General features: G+C 47.0%; 1 long non-coding RNA gene across 1 annotated transcript in view; it reads right to left on the reverse strand.

Annotated features, from left to right (window-relative positions):
• The window catches only part of LOC125774567 (uncharacterized), a 29,137-nt gene extending 17,268 nt beyond the window's left edge, over positions 1–11,869 (reverse strand). Inside the window, exon 1 of the long non-coding RNA XR_007421050.1 lies at positions 10,514–11,869. This is a non-coding gene — a long non-coding RNA (uncharacterized LOC125774567). The remainder of the gene's footprint in view (positions 1–10,513) is intronic.
• Positions 11,870–15,977: the final 4,108 nt, after the last annotated feature.

The raw sequence follows: 15,977 nt of genomic DNA on the forward strand, positions 1-15,977 counted from the left end.
TTAGCCAAGACACCTTAGCCAAGACACTTTAGCCGAGACACATTAGCCAAGACACCTTAGCCAAGACACCTTAGCCAAGACACCTTAGCCAAGACACATTAGCCAAGACACTTTAGCCAAGACACATTAGCCAAGACACATTAGCCATGACACATTAGCCAAGACACCTAAGCCAAGACACCTTAGCCAAGACACCTTAGCCAAGACACATTAGCCAAGACACATTAGCCAAGACACCTTAGCCAAGACACATTAGCCAAGACACCTTAGCCAAGACACCTTAGCGAAGACACCTTAGCCAAGACACATTAGCCAAGACACATTAGCCAAGAAACCTTAGCCAAGACACATTAGCCAAGACACCTTAGCCGAGACACATTAGCCAAGACACCTTAGCCAAGACACCTTAGCCAGGACACCTTAGCCAAGACACATTAGCCAAGACACCTTAGCCAAGACACATTAGCCAAGACACATTAGCCAAGACACCTTAGCCAAGACACCTTAGCCAAGACACATTAGCCAAGACACCTTAGCCAAGACACATAAGCCAAGACACCTTAGCCGAGACACATTAGCCAAGACACCTTAGCCAAGACACCTTAGCGAAGACACCTTAGCCAAGACACATTAGCCAAGACACATTAGCCAAGAAACCTTAGCCAAGACACATTAGCCAAGACACCTTAGCCAAGACACATTAGCCAAGACACCTTAGCCAAGACACATTAGCCAAGACACATTAGCCGAGACACATTAGCCAAGACACATTAGCCAAGACACCTTAGCCAAGACACATTAGCCAAGACACCTTAGCCAAGACACCTTAGCCAAGACACATTAGCCAAGACACCTTAGCCAAGACACATAAGCCAAGACACCTTAGCCGAGACACATTAGCCAAGACACCTTAGCCAAGACACCTTAGCCAAGACACCTTAGCCAAGACACCTTAGCCAAGACACCTTAGCCAAGACACTTTAGCCGAGACACATTAGCCAAGACACCTTAGCCAAGACACCTTAGCCAAGACACCTTAGCCAAGACACATTAGCCAAGACACTTTAGCCAAGACAAATTAGCCAAGACACATTAGCCAAGACACATTAGCCAAGACACCTTAGCCAAGACACTTTAGCCAAGACACCTTTGCCAAGACACATTAGCCAAGACACCTTAGCCAAGACGCATTAGCCAAGACACATTAGCCAAGACACATTAGCCAAGACACCTTAGCCAAGACACCTTAGCCGAGACACCTTAGCCGAGACACATTAGCCAAGACACCTAAGCCAAGACACCTTAGCCAAGACACATTAGCTAAGACACATTAGCCAAGACACCTTAGCCAAGACACCTTAGCCAAGACACCTTAGCCAAGACACCTTAGCCAAGACACATTAGCCAAGGCACATTAGCCGAGACACATTAGCCAAGACATTTTAGCCAAGATACCTTAGCCGAGACACATTAGCCAAGACACCTTAGCCAAGACACCTTAGCCAAGACACTTTAGACGAGACACATTAGCCAAGACACCTTAGCCAAGATACCTTAGCCAAGACACATTAGCCAAGACACCTTAGCCAAGACACATTAGCCAAGACACCTTAGCCAAGACACATTAGCCGAGACACATTAGCCAAGACACATTAGCCAAGACACCTTAGCCAAGACACATTAGCCAAGACACCTTAGCCAAGACACCTTAGCCAAGACACATTAGCCAAGACACCTTAGCCAAGACACATAAGCCAAGACACCTTAGCCGAGACACATTAGCCAAGACACCTTAGCCAAGACACCTTAGCCAAGACACCTTAGCCAAGACACCTTAGCCAAGACACTTTAGCCGAGACACATTAGCCAAGACACCTTAGCCAAGACACCTTAGCCAAGACACCTTAGCCAAGACACATTAGCCAAGACACTTTAGCCAAGACACATTAGCCAAGACACCTTAGCCAAGACACATTAGCCAAGACACCTTAGCCAAGACACTTTAGCCAAGACACCTTAGCCAAGACACATTAGCCAAGACACCTTAGCCAAGACGCATTAGCCAAGACACATTAGCCAAGACACATTAGCCAAGACACCTTAGCCAAGACACCTTAGCCAAGACACCTTAGCCGAGACACATTAGCCAAGACACCTAAGCCAAGACACCTTAGCCAAGACACCTTAGCCAAGACACATTAGCCAAGACACATTAGCCAAGACACCTTAGCCAAGACACATTAGCCAAGACACCTTAGCCAAGACACCTTAGCCAAGACACATTAGCCAAGACACATTAGCCAAGAAACCTTAGCCAAGACACATTAGCAAAGACACCTTAGCCGAGACACATTAGCCAAGACACCTTAGCCAAGACACCTTAGTCAAGACACCTTAGCCAAGACACATTAGCCAAGACACCTTAGCCAAGACACATTAGCCAAGACACCTTAGCCAAGACACCTTAGCCAAGACACCTTAGCCAAGACACATTAGCCAAGACACATTAGCCAAGACACCTTAGCCAAGACACATTAGCCAAGACACCTTAGCCGAGACACATTAGCCAAGACACCTTAGCCAAGACACCTTAGCCAAGACACATTAGCCAAGACACCTTAGCCGAGACACATTAGCCAAGACACTTTAGCCAAGACACCTAAGCCGAGACACATTAGCCAAGACACATAAGAAAAGACACCTTAGCCAAGACACATTAGCCAAGACACCTAAGCCGAGACACATTAGCCAAGACACTTTAGCCAAGACACCTTTGCCGAGACACATTAGCCAAGACACCTTAGCCAAGACACCTTAGCCAAGACACCTTAGCCAAGACACCTTAGCCAGGACACATTAGCCGAGACACATTAGCCAAGACACCTTAGCCAAGACACATTAGCCAAGACACCTTAGCCAAGACACCTTAGCCAAGACACTTTAGCCAAGACACATTAGCCAAGACACATTAGCCAAGACACATTAGCCAAGACACCTTAGCCAAGACACATTAGCCAAGACACCTTAGCCAAGACACCTTAGCCAAGACACATTAGCCAAGACACCTTAGCCAAGACACATTAGCCAAGACACATTAGCCGAGACACCTTAGCCAAGACACATTAGCCAAGACACATTAGCCAAGACACCTTAGCCAAGACACATTAGCCAAGACACATTAGCCAAGACACCTTAGCCAAGACACATTAGCCAAGACACATTAGCCAAGACACCTTAGCCAAGACACCTTAGCCACGACACATTAGCCAAGACACCTTAGCCAAGACACCTTAGCCAAGACACATTAGCCAAGACACATTAGTCAGGATACATTAGCCAAGACACATAAGCCAAGACACATTAGCCAAGACACCTTAGCCAAGACACATTAGCCAAGACACCTTAGCCGAGACACATTAGCCAAGACACATTAGCCAGGACACATTAGCCAAGACACCTTAGCCAAGACACCTTAGCCAAGACACCTTAGCCAAGACACATTAGCCAAGACACCTTAACCAAGACACCTTAGCCAAGACACATTAGCCAAGACACCTAAGCCAAGACACCTTAGCCAAGACACCTTAGCCGAGACACATTAGCCAAGACACCTTAGCCAAGACACCTTAGCCAAGACACCTTAGTCAAGACACATTAGCCAAGACACCTTAGCCAAGACACCTTAGCCAAGACACATTAGCCAAGACACTTTAGCCAAGACATATTAGCCAAGACACTTTAGCCAAGACACCTTAGCCGAGACACATTAGCCAAGACACCTTAGCCAAGACACCTTAGCCAAGACACCTTAGAAAAGACACCTTAGCCAAGACACTTTAGCCGAGACACATTAGCCAAGACACCTTAGCCAAGACACCTTAGCCAAGACACATTAGCCAAGACACCTTAGCCAAGACACATTAGCCAAGACACTTTAGCCAAGACACATTAGCCGAGACACATTAGCCAAGACACATTAGCCAAGACACCTTAGCCAAGACACATTAGCCAAGACACCTTAGCCAAGACACCTTAGCCAAGACACATTAGCCAAGACACCTTAGCCAAGACACATTAGCCAAGACACCTTAGCCGAGACACATTAGCCAAGACACCTTAGCCAAGACACCTTAGCCAAGACACCTTAGCCAAGACACCTTAGCCAAGACACTTTAGCCGAGACACATTAGCCAAGACACCTTAGCCAAGACACCTTAGCCAAGACACATTAGCCAAGACACTTTAGCCAAGACACATTAGCCAAGACACATTAGCCAAGACACCTTAGCCAAGACACCTTAGCCAAGACACATTAGCCAAGACACCTTAGCCGAGACACATTAGCCAAGACACCTTAGCCAAGACACCTTAGCCAAGACACCTTAGCCAAGACACCTTAGCCAAGACACATTAGCCAAGACACCTTAGCCGAGACACATTAGCCAAGACACCTTAGCCAAGACACATTAGCCAAGACACCTTAGCCAAGACACCTTAGCCAAGACACATTAGCCAAGACACATTAGCCAAGACACCTTAGCCAAGACACATTAGCCAAGACACATTAGCCGAGACACCTTAGCCAAGACACATTAGCCAAGACACCTTAGCCAAGACACATTAGCCAAGACACATTAGCCAAGACACCTTAGCCAAGACACATTAGCCAAGACACATTAGCCAAGACACCTTAGCCAAGACACCTTAGCCACGACACATTAGCCAAGACACCTTAGCCAAGACACCTTAGCCAAGACACATTAGCCAAGACACATTAGTCAGGATACATTAGCCAAGACACATAAGCCAAGACACATTAGCCAAGACACCTTAGCCAAGACACATTAGCCAAGACACCTTAGCCGAGACACATTAGCCAAGACACATTAGCCAGGACACATTAGCCAAGACACCTTAGCCAAGACACCTTAGCCAAGACACCTTAGCCAAGACACATTAGCCAAGACACCTTAGCCAAGACACCTTAGCCAAGACACATTAGCCAAGACACCTAAGCCAAGACACCTTAGCCAAGACACCTTAGCCGAGACACATTAGCCAAGACACCTTAGCCAAGACACCTTAGCCAAGACACCTTAGCCAAGACACCTTAGTCAAGACACATTAGCCAAGACACCTTAGCCAAGACACCTTAGCCAAGACACATTAGCCAAGACACTTTAGCCAAGACATATTAGCCAAGACACTTTAGCCAAGACACCTTAGCCGAGACACATTAGCCAAGACACCTTAGCCAAGACACCTTAGCCAAGACACCTTAGCCAAGACACCTTAGCCAAGACACTTTAGCCGAGACACATTTGCCAAGACACCTTAGCCAAGACACCTTAGCCAAGACACATTAGCCAAGACACCTTAGCCAAGACACATTAGCCAAGACACTTTAGCCAAGACACATTAGCCGAGACACATTAGCCAAGACACATTAGCCAAGACACCTTAGCCAAGACACATTAGCCAAGACACCTTAGCCAAGACACCTTAGCCAAGACACATTAGCCAAGACACCTTAGCCAAGACACATTAGCCAAGACACCTTAGCCGAGACACATTAGCCAAGACACCTTAGCCAAGACACCTTAGCCAAGACACCTTAGCCAAGACACCTTAGCCAAGACACTTTAGCCGAGACACATTAGCCAAGACACCTTAGCCAAGACACCTTAGCCAAGACACATTAGCCAAGACACTTTAGCCAATACACATTAGCCAAGACACATTAGCCAAGACACCTTAGCCAAGACACCTTAGCCAAGACACATTAGCCAAGACACCTTAGCCGAGACACATTAGCCAAGACACCTTAGCCAAGACACCTTAGCCAAGACACCTTAGCCAAGACACTTTAGCCGAGACACATTAGCCAAGACACCTTAGCCAAGACACCTTAGCCAAGACACCTTAGCCAAGACACATTAGCCAAGACACTTTAGCCAAGACACATTAGCCGAGACACATTAGCCAAGACACATTAGCCAAGACACCTTAGCCAAGACACATTAGCCAAGACACCTTAGCCAAGACACCTTAGCCAAGACACATTAGCCAAGGCACATTAGCCGAGACACATTAGCCAAGACATTTTAGCCAAGACACCTTAGCCGAGACACATTAGCCGAGACACCTTAGCCAAGACACCTTAGCCAAGACACCTTAGCCAAGACACCTTAGCCAAGACACCTTAGCCAAGACACCTTAGCCAAGACACTTTAGACGAGACACATTAGCCAAGACACCTTAGCCAAGACACCTTAGCCAAGACACTTTAGACGAGACACATTAGCCAAGACACCTTAGCCAAGACACCTTAGCCAAGACACTTTAGACGAGACACATTAGCCAAGACACCTTAGCCAAGACACCTTAGCCAAGACACCTTAGCCAAGACACTTTAGACGAGACACATTAGCCAAGACATTTTAGCCAAGACACCTTAGCCGAGACACATTAGCCGAGACACCTTAGCCAAGACACCTTACCCAAGACACCTTAGCCAAGACACCTTAGCCAAGACACCTTAGCCAAGACACATTAGCCAAGACACCTTAGCCAAGACACCTTAGCCAAGACACCTTAGCCAAGACACCTTAGCCAAGACACTTTAGACGAGACACATTAGCCAAGACACCTTAGCCAAGACACCTTAGCCAAGACACTTTAGACGAGACACATTAGCCAAGACACTTTAGCCGAGACACATTAGCCAAGACACCTTAGCCAAGACACCTTAGCCAAGACACATTAGCCAAGACACTTTAGCCAATACACATTAGCCAAGACACTTTAGACGAGACACATTAGCCAAGACACCTTAGCCAAGACACCTTAGCCAAGACACTTTAGACGAGACACATTAGCCAAGACACTTTAGCCGAGACACATTAGCCAAGACACCTTAGCCAAGACACCTTAGCCAAGACACATTAGCCAAGACACTTTAGCCAAGACACCTTAGCCAAGACACCTTAGCCAAGACACATTAGCCAAGACACCTTAGCCAAGACACCTTAGCCAAGACACTTTAGACGAGACACATTAGCCAAGACACCTTAGCCAAGACACCTTAGCCAAGACACTTTAGACGAGACACATTAGCCAAGACACTTTAGCCGAGACACATTAGCCAAGACACCTTAGCCAAGACACCTTAGCCAAGACACATTAGCCAAGACACTTTAGCCAATACACATTAGCCAAGACACATTAGCCAAGACACCTTAGCCAAGACACCTTAGCCAAGACACATTAGCCAAGACACCTTAGCCGAGACACATTAGCCAAGACACCTTAGCCAAGACACCTTAGCCAAGACACCTTAGCCAAGACACTTTAGCCGAGACACATTAGCCAAGACACCTTAGCCAAGACACCTTAGCCAAGACACCTTAGCCAAGACACATTAGCCAAGACACTTTAGCCAAGACACATTAGCCGAGACACATTAGCCAAGACACATTAGCCAAGACACCTTAGCCAAGACACATTAGCCAAGACACCTTAGCCAAGACACCTTAGCCAAGACACTTTAGACGAGACACATTAGCCAAGACACCTTAGCCAAGACACCTTAGCCAAGACACTTTAGACGAGACACATTAGCCAAGACATTTTAGCCAAGACACCTTAGCCGAGACACATTAGCCGAGACACCTTAGCCAAGACACCTTAGCCAAGACACCTTAGCCAAGACACCTTAGCCAAGACACCTTAGCCAAGACACATTAGCCAAGACACCTTAGCCAAGACACCTTAGCCAAGACACCTTAGCCAAGACACCTTAGCCAAGACACTTTAGACGAGACACATTAGCCAAGACACCTTAGCCAAGACACCTTAGCCAAGACACTTTAGACGAGACACATTAGCCAAGACACCTTAGCCAAGACACCTTAGCCAAGACACCTTAGCCAAGACACCTTAGCCAAGACACATTAGCCAAGACACCTTAGCCAAGACACATTAGCCAAGACACCTTTGCCGAGACACATTAGCCAAGACACCTTAGCCAAGACACCTTAGCCAAGACACCTTAGCCAAGACACCTTAGCCAGGACACATTAGCCGAGACACATTAGCCAAGACACCTTAGCCAAGACACATTAGCCAAGACACCTTAGCCAAGACACCTTAGCCAAGACACTTTAGCCAAGACACATTAGCCAAGACACATTAGCCAAGACACATTAGCCAAGACACCTTAGCCAAGACACATTAGCCAAGACACCTTAGCCAAGACACCTTAGCCAAGACACATTAGCCAAGACACCTTAGCCAAGACACATTAGCCAAGACACATTAGCCGATACACCTTAGCCAAGACACATTAGCCAAGACACATTAGCCAAGACACCTTAGCCAAGACACATTAGCCAAGACACATTAGCCAAGACACCTTAGCCAAGACACATTAGCCAAGACACCTTTGCCGAGACACATTAGCCAAGACACCTTAGCCAAGACACCTTAGCCAAGACACCTTAGCCAAGACACCTTAGCCAGGACACATTAGCCAAGACACCTTAGCCAAGACACATTAGCCAAGACACCTTAGCCAAGACACATTAGCCAAGACACCTTTGCCGAGACACATTAGCCAAGACACCTTAGCCAAGACACCTTAGCCAAGACACCTTAGCCAAGACACCTTAGCCAGGACACATTAGCCGAGACACATTAGCCAAGACACCTTAGCCAAGACACATTAGCCAAGGCACATTAGCCGAGACACATTAGCCAAGACATTTTAGCCAAGACACCTTAGCCGAGACACATTAGCCGAGACACCTTAGCCAAGACACCTTAGCCAAGACACCTTAGCCAAGACACCTTAGCCAAGACACTTTAGACGAGACACATTAGCCAAGACACCTTAGCCAAGACACCTTAGCCAAGACACTTTAGACGAGACACATTAGCCAAGACACCTTAGCCAAGACACCTTAGCCAAGACACCTTAGCCAAGACACCTTAGCCAAGACACATTAGCCAAGACACCTTAGCCAAGACACATTAGCCAAGACACCTTTGCCGAGACACATTAGCCAAGACACCTTAGCCAAGACACCTTAGCCAAGACACCTTAGCCAAGACACCTTAGCCAGGACACATTAGCCGAGACACATTAGCCAAGACACCTTAGCCAAGACACATTAGCCAAGACACCTTAGCCAAGACACCTTAGCCAAGACACTTTAGCCAAGACACATTAGCCAAGACACATTAGCCAAGACACATTAGCCAAGACACCTTAGCCAAGACACATTAGCCAAGACACCTTAGCCAAGACACCTTAGCCAAGACACATTAGCCAAGACACCTTAGCCAAGACACATTAGCCAAGACACATTAGCCGATACACCTTAGCCAAGACACATTAGCCAAGACACATTAGCCAAGACACCTTAGCCAAGACACATTAGCCAAGACACATTAGCCAAGACACCTTAGCCAAGACACATTAGCCAAGACACATTAGCCAAGACACCTTAGCCAAGACACCTTAGCCACGACACATTAGCCAAGACACCTTAGCCAAGACACCTTAGCCAAGACACATTAGCCAAGACACATTAGTCAGGATACATTAGCCAAGACACATAAGCCAAGACACATTAGCCAAGACACCTTAGCCAAGACACATTAGCCAAGACACCTTAGCCGAGACACATTAGCCAAGACACATTAGCCAGGACACATTAGCCAAGACACCTTAGCCAAGACACCTTAGCCAAGACACATTAGCCAAGACACCTTAGCCAAGACACCTTAGCCACGACACATTAGCCAAGACACCTTAGCCAAGACACATTAGCCAAGACACATTAGCCAAGACACCTTAGCCAAGACACATTAGCCAAGACACATTAGCCAAGACACCTTAGCCAAGACACCTTAGCCACGACACATTAGCCAAGACACCTTAGCCGAGACACATTAGCCAAGACACCTTAGCCAAGACACCTTAGCCAAGACACCTTAGCCAAGACACCTTAGCCAAGACACCTTAGCCAAGACACCTTAGCCAAGACACCTTAGCCAAGACACATTAGCCAAGACACCTTAGCCAAGACACATTAGCCAAGACACCTTTGCCGAGACACATTAGCCAAGACACCTTAGCCAAGACACCTTAGCCAAGACACCTTAGCCAAGACACCTTAGCCAGGACACATTAGCCGAGACACATTAGCCAAGACACCTTAGCCAAGACACATTAGCCAAGACACCTTAGCCAAGACACCTTAGCCAAGACACTTTAGCCAAGACACATTAGCCAAGACACATTAGCCAAGACACATTAGCCAAGACACCTTAGCCAAGACACATTAGCCAAGACACCTTAGCCAAGACACCTTAGCCAAGACACATTAGCCAAGACACCTTAGCCAAGACACATTAGCCAAGACACATTAGCCGATACACCTTAGCCAAGACACATTAGCCAAGACACATTAGCCAAGACACCTTAGCCAAGACACATTAGCCAAGACACATTAGCCAAGACACCTTAGCCAAGACACATTAGCCAAGACACCTTAGCCAAGACACATTAGCCAAGACACCTTAGCCAAGACACCTTAGCCAAGACACTTTAGCCAAGACACATTAGCCGAGACACATTAGCCAAGACACATTAGCCAAGACACCTTAGCCAAGACACATTAGCCAAGACACCATAGCCAAGACACCTTAGCCAAGACACTTTAGCCAAGACACATTAGCCAAGACACATTAGCCAAGACACATTAGCCAAGACACCTTAGCCAAGACACCTTAGCCACGACACATTAGCCAAGACACCTTAGCCAAGACACCTTAGCCAAGACACATTAGCCAAGACACATTAGTCAGGATACATTAGCCAAGACACATAAGCCAAGACACATTAGCCAAGACACCTTAGCCAAGACACATTAGCCAAGACACCTTAGCCAAGACACATTAGCCAAGACACATTAGCCAAGACACCTTAGCCAAGACACCTTAGCCGAGACACATTAGCCAAGACACATTAGCCAAGACACCTTAGCCAAGACACATTAGCCAAGACACTTTAGCCAAGACACATTAGCCGAGACACATTAGCCAAGACACATTAGCCAAGACACCTTAGCCAAGACACATTAGCCAAGACACCTTAGCCAAGACACCTTAGCCAAGACACATTAGCCAAGACACCTTAGCCAAGACACATTAGCCAAGACACATTAGCCAAGACACCTTAGCCAAGACACATTAGCCAAGACACATTAGCCAAGACACCTTAGCCAAGACACATTAGCCAAGACACATTAGCCGAGACACCTTAGCCAAGACACATTAGCCAAGACACATTAGCCAAGACACCTTAGCCAAGACACATTAGCCAAGACACATTAGCCAAGACACCTTAGCCAAGACACATTAGCCAAGACACATTAGCCAAGACACCTTAGCCAAGACACCTTAGCCACGACACATTAGCCAAGACACCTTAGCCAAGACACCTTAGCCAAGACACATTAGCCAAGACACATTAGTCAGGATACATTAGCCAAGACACATAAGCCAAGACACATTAGCCAAGACACCTTAGCCAAGACACATTAGCCAAGACACCTTAGCCGAGACACATTAGCCAAGACACATTAGCCAGGACACATTAGCCAAGACACCTTAGCCAAGACACCTTAGCCAAGACACCTTAGCCAAGACACATTAGCCAAGACACCTTAGCCAAGACACCTTAGCCAAGACACATTAGCCAAGACACCTAAGCCAAGACACCTTAGCCAAGACACCTTAGCCGAGACACATTAGCCAAGACACCTTAGCCAAGACACCTTAGCCAAGACACCTTAGCCAAGACACCTTAGTCAAGACACATTAGCCAAGACACATTAGCCAAGACACCTTAGCCAAGACACATTAGCCAAGACACTTTAGCCAAGACATATTAGCCAAGACACTTTAGCCAAGACACCTTAGCCGAGACACATTAGCCAAGACACCTTAGCCAAGACACCTTAGCCAAGACACCTTAGCCAAGACACCTTAGCCAAGACACTTTAGCCGAGACACATTAGCCAAGACACCTTAGCCAAGACACCTTAGCCAAGACACATTAGCCAAGACACCTTAGCCAAGACACATTAGCCAAGACACTTTAGCCAAGACACATTAGCCGAGACACATTAGCCAAGACACATTAGCCAAGACACCTTAGCCAAGACACATTAGCCAAGACACCTTAGCCAAGACACCTTAGCCAAGACACATTAGCCAAGACACCTTAGCCAAGACACATTAGCCAAGACACCTTAGCCGAGACACATTAGCCAAGACACCTTAGCCAAGACACCTTAGCCAAGACACCTTAGCCAAGACACCTTAGCCAAGACACTTTAGCCGAGACACATTAGCCAAGACACCTTAGCCAAGACACCTTAGCCAAGACACATTAGCCAAGACACTTTAGCCAAGACACATTAGCCAAGACACATTAGCCAAGACACCTAAGCCAAGACACCTTAGCCAAGACACATTAGCCAAGACACCTTAGCCGAGACACATTAGCCAAGACACCTTAGCCAAGACACCTTAGCCAAGACACCTTAGCCAAGACACCTTAGCCAAGACACATTAGCCAAGACACCTTAGCCGAGACACATTAGCCAAGACACCTTAGCCAAGACACATTAGCCAAGACACCTTAGCCAAGACACCTTAGCCAAGACACATTAGCCAAGACACCTTAGCCAAGACACATTAGCCAAGACACATTAGCCAAGACACCTTAGCCAAGACACATTAGCCAAGACACATTAGCCAAGACACCTTAGCCAAGACACATTAGCCAAGACACATTAGCCAAGACACCTTAGCCAAGACACATTAGCCAAGACACATTAGCCAAGACACCTTAGCCAAGACACCTTAGCCACGACACATTAGCCAAGACACCTTAGCCAAGACACCTTAGCCAAGACACATTAGCCAAGACACATTAGTCAGGATACATTAGCCAAGACACATAAGCCAAGACACATTAGCCAAGACACCTTAGCCAAGACACATTAGCCAAGACACCTTAGCCGAGACACATTAGCCAAGACACATTAGCCAAGACACATTAGCCAAGACACCTTAGCCAAGACACCTTAGCCAAGACACCTTAGCCAAGACACATTAGCCAAGACACCTTAGCCAAGACACCTTAGCCAAGACACATTAGCCAAGACACCTAAGCCAAGACACCTTAGCCAAGACACCTTAGCCGAGACACATTAGCCAAGACACCTTAGCCAAGACACCTTAGCCAAGACACCTTAGCCAAGACACCTTAGTCAAGACACATTAGCCAAGACACCTTAGCCAAGACACCTTAGCCAAGACACATTAGCCAAGACACTTTAGCCAAGACATATTAGCCAAGACACTTTAGCCAAGACACCTTAGCCGAGACACATTAGCCAAGACACCTTAGCCAAGACACCTTAGCCAAGACACCTTAGCCAAGACACCTTAGCCAAGACACTTTAGCCGAGACACATTAGCCAAGACACCTTAGCCAAGACACCTTAGCCAAGACACATTAGCCAAGACACCTTAGCCAAGACACATTAGCCAAGACACTTTAGCCAAGACACATTAGCCGAGACACATTAGCCAAGACACATTAGCCAAGACACCTTAGCCAAGACACATTAGCCAAGACACCTTAGCCAAGACACCTTAGCCAAGACACATTAGCCAAGACACCTTAGCCAAGACACATTAGCCAAGACACCTTAGCCGAGACACATTAGCCAAGACACCTTAGCCAAGACACCTTAGCCAAGACACCTTAGCCAAGACACCTTAGCCAAGACACTTTAGCCGAGACACATTAGCCAAGACACCTTAGCCAAGACACCTTAGCCAAGACACATTAGCCAAGACACTTTAGCCAAGACACATTAGCCAAGACACATTAGCCAAGACACCTTAGCCAAGACACCTTAGCCAAGACACATTAGCCAAGACACCTTAGCCGAGACACATTAGCCAAGACACCTTAGCCAAGACACCTTAGCCAAGACACCTTAGCCAAGACACATTAGCCAAGACACTTTAGCCAAGACACATTAGCCGAGACACATTAGCCAAGACACATTAGCCAAGACACCTTAGCCAAGACACATTAGCCAAGACACCATAGCCAAGACACCTTAGCCAAGACACCTTAGCCAAGACACCTTAGCCGAGACACATTAGCCAAGACACCTTAGCCAAGACACCTTAGCCAAGACACCTTAGCCAAGACACATTAGCCAAGACACTTTAGCCAAGACACATTAGCCGAGACACATTAGCCAAGACACATTAGCCAAGACACCTTAGCCAAGACACATTAGCCAAGACACATTAGCCAAGACACCTTAGCCAAGACACCTTAGCCAAGACACATTAGCCAAGACACCTTAGCCAAGACACTTTAGCCGAGACACATTAGCCAAGACACCTTAGCCAAGACACCTTAGCCAAGACACATAAGCCAAGACACCTTAGCCAAGACACATTAGCCAAGACACCTAAGCCGAGACACATTAGCCAAGACACTTTAGCCAAGACTCCTTTGCCGAGACACCTTAGCCAAGACACCTTAGCCAAGACACCTTAGCCAAGACACCTTAGCCAAGACACATTAGCCAAGACACATTAGCCGAGACACCTTAGCCAAGACACATTAGCCAAGACACATTAGCCAAGACACCTTAGCCAAGACACATTAGCCAAGACACATTAGCCAAGACACCTTAGCCAAGACACATTAGCCAAGACACATTAGCCAAGACACCTTAGCCAAGACACATTAGCCAAGACACCTTAGCCAAGACACTTTAGCCGAGACACATTAGCCAAGACACCTTAGCCAAGACACATTAGCCAAGACACATAAGCCAAGACACCTTAGCCAAGACACATTAGCCAAGACACCTAAGCCGAGACACATTAGCCAAGACACTTTAGCCAAGACACATTAGCCAAGACACCTTAGCCAAGACACCTTAGCCAAGACACATTAGCCAAGACACCTTAGCCAAGACACATTAGCCAAGACACATTAGCCGAGACACCTTAGCCAAGACACATTAGCCAAGACACATTAGCCAAGACACCTTAGCCAAGACACATTAGCCAAGACACATTAGCCAAGACACCTTAGCCAAGACACCTTAGCCAAGACACATTAGCCAAGACACCTTAGCCAAGACACCTTAGCCACGACACATTAGCCAAGACACCTTAGCCAAGACACCTTAGCCAAGACACATTAGCCAAGACACATAAGTCAGGATACATTAGCCAAGACACATAAGCCAAGACACATTAGCCAAGACACCTTAGCCAAGACACATTAGCCAAGACACCTTAGCCGAGACACATTAGCCAAGACACATTAGCCAAGACACATTAGCAAAGACACATTTGCCAAGACACCTTAGCCAAGACACATTAGCCAAGACACCTTAGCCAAGACACCTTAGCCAAGACACCTTAGCCAAGACACATTAGCCAAGACACCTTAGCCAAGACACCTTAGCCAAGACACATTAGCCAAGACACCTTAGCCAAGACACCTTAGCCAAGACACCTTAGCCGAGACACATTAGCCAAGACACCTTAGCCAAGACACCTTAGCCAAGACACATTAGCCAAGACACCTTAGCCAAGACACCTTAGCCAAGACACCTTAGCCAAGACACCTTAGTCAAGACACATTAGCCAAGACACCTTAGCCAAGACACCTTAGCCAAGACACATTAGCCAAGACACTTTAGCCAAGACATATTAGCCAAGACACTTTAGCCAAGACACCTTAGCCGAGACAAATTAGCCAAGACACCTTAGCCAAGACACCTTAGCCAAGACACCTTAGCCAAGACACCTTAGCCAAGACACTTTAGCCGAGACACATTAGCCAAGACACCTTA

Source organism: Anopheles funestus, unplaced genomic scaffold (assembly GCF_943734845.2).
Source record: "Anopheles funestus unplaced genomic scaffold, idAnoFuneDA-416_04 scaffold_31_ctg1, whole genome shotgun sequence".
Taxonomy (NCBI): domain Eukaryota; kingdom Metazoa; phylum Arthropoda; class Insecta; order Diptera; family Culicidae; genus Anopheles; species Anopheles funestus.